We start from the raw sequence: 5696 nt of genomic DNA, 5'->3' as shown, positions 1-5696 counted from the left end.
GCGCGGAGGGATCCTGATGCAGACTGACACCTGTCAATTACCGGGTGAGATCGCTCCCTGGACTGCATTTGCCCAGGAGCTCCCCTTGAGACGGCTCAGTGCACACCTCCTCCACCTTTCTCCACCGCAGCATGTACTTACATCTGACATAATAACCGCCTTTCACCATCAGTGATGGGCAGTAACATGTTACTAGAAAAGCGTTACTGTAATAATATTACTTTTCCCAGAAACAAGTAGTGTAATGTAATCAGATTTTCTGATTATTTGGTCTCATTGGGTGTATCTGCTGAATGTCATGAGAAATATATCATGTAATCGGATCACGCTCATGTGATAGGACGGCTGCACATACTACCCCGCCCCCGAGCGATATCCGCACATACAATATGTGCACGTGGGAGTGAGGGTGAGTGTAAACAAACATGGATCGGATGGAGGGAACGCGGCGTTTTGGGAAATTACTCATTGGATGGATCACGGATTATTAGGAGATTTGTCCGTCTGCTATCGCGCGTACATAAGGTGAGCGTTGACGACCGAGCCGATGGCGTTTTACTACATGTAGAAGACACCTGCACTGTCAGTAGTCGAAGCCTTAGCTGTGCTTACCGGCGATTACCCTGACATTCACACAGAGGCGCACGTGCAAAGTCCGAATTTTGAGGAGAAAGGACGCAATTACCAATTTTGTGGGGTGTAACGGGAAAGTAATATAACAAGTAGTGTAACCAATTACTGTCGGCAGGGAGTAATAAGTAAAGTAATGATATTACTTTTGAAAAGAGTAACGAGCCCAACGCTGCCCATCCCTCACAACACAACGACAACAAGGGCAACAACTGCAACAACCGCAACAACAGCGTCTGAAACTCTCAGATGACGCCCCCTTGATTTGCTGCGACAGCCTGTCCGGGCTTCCAGAGGGATTGTTTTCCAAGAGGTATTGTTTCTGCCAGCCGCAGACTGATAAACACAGGTTTGCCGCTCACGCCAACCCAGTGTCTGTGACTTCTGCCTCCGCACAACCTTTTTAAAATTCTATTTATTTATTTTTTAAATCAAATAGCTGGGAGGAGCAGCGAGGAGCAGGCGCGGCGCAGACTCTGGTTCACGCAGGTTTTACATTTAGTCTCAGTTTAGAATTACTCTCCTTGACGCAAATGTATATTAGCCTGGAACCTCTCTGTTCATTTTCGGTTTCCGAGGGGCGTTATCAACGGGCGCAGACCAAAACGCCTCTTGATGGATAGACCTACGACCCATCGGAGCAATGAAACGTGTGAGGTAGCGCTGCATACCCGGCCCGCTTTAAATAAAGGGCTGTGATTGGCCGGTTGGAAATGGGTGCCAGCGGGAGGGTGGCCAGATGTATCTGCCAGAGCAAATACCAGCTGCAGATTGTCCTGCTTCCCAGACTAACTTCCCTTTTTCCTTTCATAACTTGGGCCCGTGACGATCATGACACCATATTTGCAATGAATAAGCTTTGTTTGGTCTTTTGCGCTCATTTTACGCCACTATGGTAAGATGATGACCGTGATAACATATCCTAATCAAGCATGTCCATCTATTGCGGAAGAGCTATAAATTTCGATATCGACGGGGATCAGATATCGATATTGGACACTAGATCATAAAGATTTGGGAGGGCTAATTTGCCTCGATCCAACCGACGGAAACGCAACCAATTCCCATTACATTTTCTAAAACATTTCTAACTTTGGTCTCAAACTGACTTTTGGACAGAAACTTTGTGGAATCCAGGGACCTCGGGAGGACAGGGAGTAGAGCACAAGACACCATTTGAATCCCACGGCAGCGGGCGGCGTCGCCCCGGAGGATGGAGACGGGCGGGGAAGGAAAGGGGAGCGACGGCGCATGAAAAATACAGACTCCCCAAAGTTATCGGTTGTTTTTCGAGGCTTTTGAGTCTGTTTCTATTCCAAAACGCGGACGCGGAACAGCGCGGAAAAAAGGGACGTTCATAAGAACCACCCTGCACAAAAAAAAAGTTAATATTTAACACAGCTTACATTGCTATCCAATAAACGATTCAAATGCATATCAATGAAATGGGATAATCCGTGGATACGGCGCAGTGTCCGGTGACGCTGACCTCCATAGCAAGTCTGGTGCATGAGCAGCACGTCTACCGCTTCATGATGATGTGAATATAGTTGATAATTCATAACCATCCTAAAGTTGAATTCGATTAATTAATTAATTAATTAATTTATAATGAGCCTCATCTCCTCACAGTTGAATTGATGCATTGCAGTGGTGGATCACCACACAAACCAATAATCAGGTCCTTATTTTCCCCGAGCTGCTACTTTTAGATGCTCTTCAATAGAAAATCCACTTGTAATCAGGCTTTCACACTTTCCAAACACGCCCACAGATTTAGGTCACGGAGTTGGAGGGGAGGCAGAAACATCTGGGACATAGCCGCGGTCCGCCGACGGGTGCTCTCGCCGAGAGTTTGAAAGCCACCCGCGTCCCCCCGCCTTTCTGAGGTCGATCCACATTTCACACGGCCTCGACCTGGAGGGCCCCCCTCGGCCGTCGGCGCTCACGTGCATGCCCACACCTAGGTGTGGTGTCGATACACAATCACATTTTGCGTCGGCGTGCGTGCCGCTGTTCATAAACGCCATGAACTAGTTTCTATGGCGATAGAGTAATTATTAGCCGACAGCCGTGTAGTTCCGGTGCCTGGGCGGCAGCACAGTGTCCGATCAGACGTGACTATTTTTTAATGGTTAAACGTAAAAAAACACGTAACGATTATGCAGTAGTATGTTCCAGTGGAGCAATTTGATCGGACAAGTGGCATTCCATGACTGCTGACATACAATATGAGTCTTACGACAATATGGCTAACCTGGCGGCGGGAAACTGCCCCTCTGTTGCTCGGCAACGCTGTTGTTAGCAAATGGCATCCTGAAAGAACAGCGTTCGTTGGCGGAGCGGAAATGACCGTGACTTAATAGCCTTGAATATCAAACGGTTGTATGAAAGGAATATTGTACTGCATAATGCGCTGTTATACTATTCATCAGCACGGCGCCGAGTATGTGTGGCAGTGATACAGTGGTACCTCGACTCATGACTGTAATTAAAAAGAACGGTCGTATGTTAAAACAGGCGTATGTCGAAGCTATTTTTACCATATGAATTATGAAATCATGAAGGGTGAAAATAAACAAAATACACGGCACAAACACAGTAAATATGAGAAAAGATCGATACGTGCACACACGATGTACGCCGCCTGCTGACTCACCGCTGACTGACTGCTGACTGACTGCTTATTGGCCACCGACGCGCCAACTGCCAATTTCGTATCTTGGAGCAGTCGGTCGCAAATTGATACAACTTTTCGCGACTATCGCTGCTGGTATCTTGGATTAGTCGTATGTAGATGCCGTTGTAAATCGAGGTACCACTGTACATATATATATATATATATTTTTTTTTTACCTTTATTCATACAGTTAATCTCATTGAGATATACAGTATAACGGCACGCACCCTCCTGTGATCCTGCTTAAATATCTTCTGTCTTCAGTTGTTTTTTAAGGGAGCTGCCGAGAGTTTCTACTTGAAGCAACTCCCTTTTCTTTTTTTTTTTTTTAATTGTGCAGGAAAATGTTCTAGGACAGTTTTAAAAAAACACCTCGCAGGCACGCTGAAGAGAAATGCCGGTGTATAAATCTACAAAGAACTTTGCGTGTGGGGTTGAGACAAACATGTTTTTTTTTTTTTTTCTAACTTTCATGCATAATAATGTTCTTCTCAATCATATCTACGGAGCCCAACTCTCGCTCGCCCCTCGGAGGTAAGTTTTAATCCCCGCGTCCAAGTAATTATGGAAATGCCATCCACCTCAGCCCGGAAACAGAAATCCCCGCCCCCAGCAGCCATTGTACCCTCTTGGCAGCGAATGAGTGAGACTTCAAAAACGGCTCCAAACTCTCGGCCTCCTCCGATCCGCGGTGATCGCCGGCGACAGCCCGAGACCCCCGCAGCCGGGGCTCTGCACGCTGATCCAACAGGGCTTTCTGCTTCCTAACACTGATGCAGAGGCTCTGCGACACATGAAAAATGGAAAGCAGGAGGGATGGACGCCGGTATTGACAAGGTGAGGCCCTAACGGCGTCACCATCAACTAAAGCCGGCCCTTGGACGCACTCAGCATTTTGGATATTTTCACACCGGATATTGGCAGCGTGAGATTCCTCTGCGTGTCCCCGCAAAGTAAGTGGGACTGGTTGAAACACAGGGTTGCATGTGTGCGCCCCTTGGGGTGCGGCGTGTCCTCGTGCTCCTTGGTGCTGGGTTATGCTTCTCGGGGCCGGGTGTGGGGGTTGCTCCAGGGGTCTTCTGTGGCCGCAGGGCGGGGTGCTCGGGGCTTTCCTGCAGCCGTAGGGTGTCTACGCGGCTGCGGAGCTCGGGGAAGGTTTTGGGGAATTTCCGCTGCTTGGAGGCGCCACGACATAATACCGACCTTATACACCAGAATCAATTGGGTTAAGTCATGTACACTCACCGGTGGACACCTTACACACACACACACACACACACACACACACACACACACACACACACACACACACACACACACACACACACACACACACACACACACACACACACACACACACACACACACACACACACACACACCTGCTTGTAGTGAGTGCACCCCAGCAGCCTCCTGGTTGCATTCCTCTACTTTCCTCCCTCATTTACTGCCATCACTATGACACGAAGAGGCCACGTGACCAGTTTTAGTTCTAGTTTTCCTGGACCTAATTCACTGTTTTTCAATACATGTTGTCGTCCAATGTTTATGTTTTTGTGTAAATGTTGTTTGGTTCTATGTTTTTTTGTCTCACCCGTTGTGATTCTCCCCCTCTTGGAGTAGTGATCAGCTGTTTATAGACCCAAACATGATGAATAGTTCTCAAAACAAGGGGGTTGGTGGTGGTTCTCTATAACCAAAAAACTGTGCTCTTATCATCCTACAGGTCGTCCACAGGACAGAGTTATTGCAGCGGCTCTTGATGGTTTAAGAATAAATAAAGAGTTGCATTGCAGGTTGAGAAGTTGAACTTCACTTGCAGAATAACTCTGTCCTTGATGCAATAGCATATAAATACTCTGTGTTGTATGCCCGGCACGCTGAGGCATGCCGGGCATACAAGGTTAAAAAAAAAAAGAATTGTATAAAATCAGACGGTGGGAGCCCTTTGAAATAACCTCTTTGACTTTGGGAAAACAAACCTCGGAGGTCAACACAGTCAAAGCCTTGATATTCATGGCCTCTGCCAATTTGCGTGCGGATGTTAGGGTAGCAATTCAGAAACTGCTTTCGAGATGAGATAACATAACATAACATTCGCTTCCAATTCTGTGCACAATCACGAACCAAGGTGCGATTTTAGGGATGCAGGAAGTCAAATAGATGCTACTACTGGTGGTATTCCGCCCAGTGACATAGTGATGGAGCAGGAGGTACTACTAGTTGGTTTCTGATATGTCTTTGTTTAAAAACATGATATTGACAGGGTTTAATATAATCTCATTTTCGACAACCATGTAATTCTGTAATTGAATGGAAACCATAAATCAAAACCAATGGATATAATTATGCAATAGCATTAAAAAACAAATGGCAAATTCCATTT

Source organism: Zeus faber, assembly GCF_960531495.2.
Source record: "Zeus faber genome assembly, chromosome: 14".
Lineage (NCBI taxonomy): Eukaryota > Metazoa > Chordata > Actinopteri > Zeiformes > Zeidae > Zeus > Zeus faber.
Note: the sequence above shows the minus strand (reverse complement) of the source record.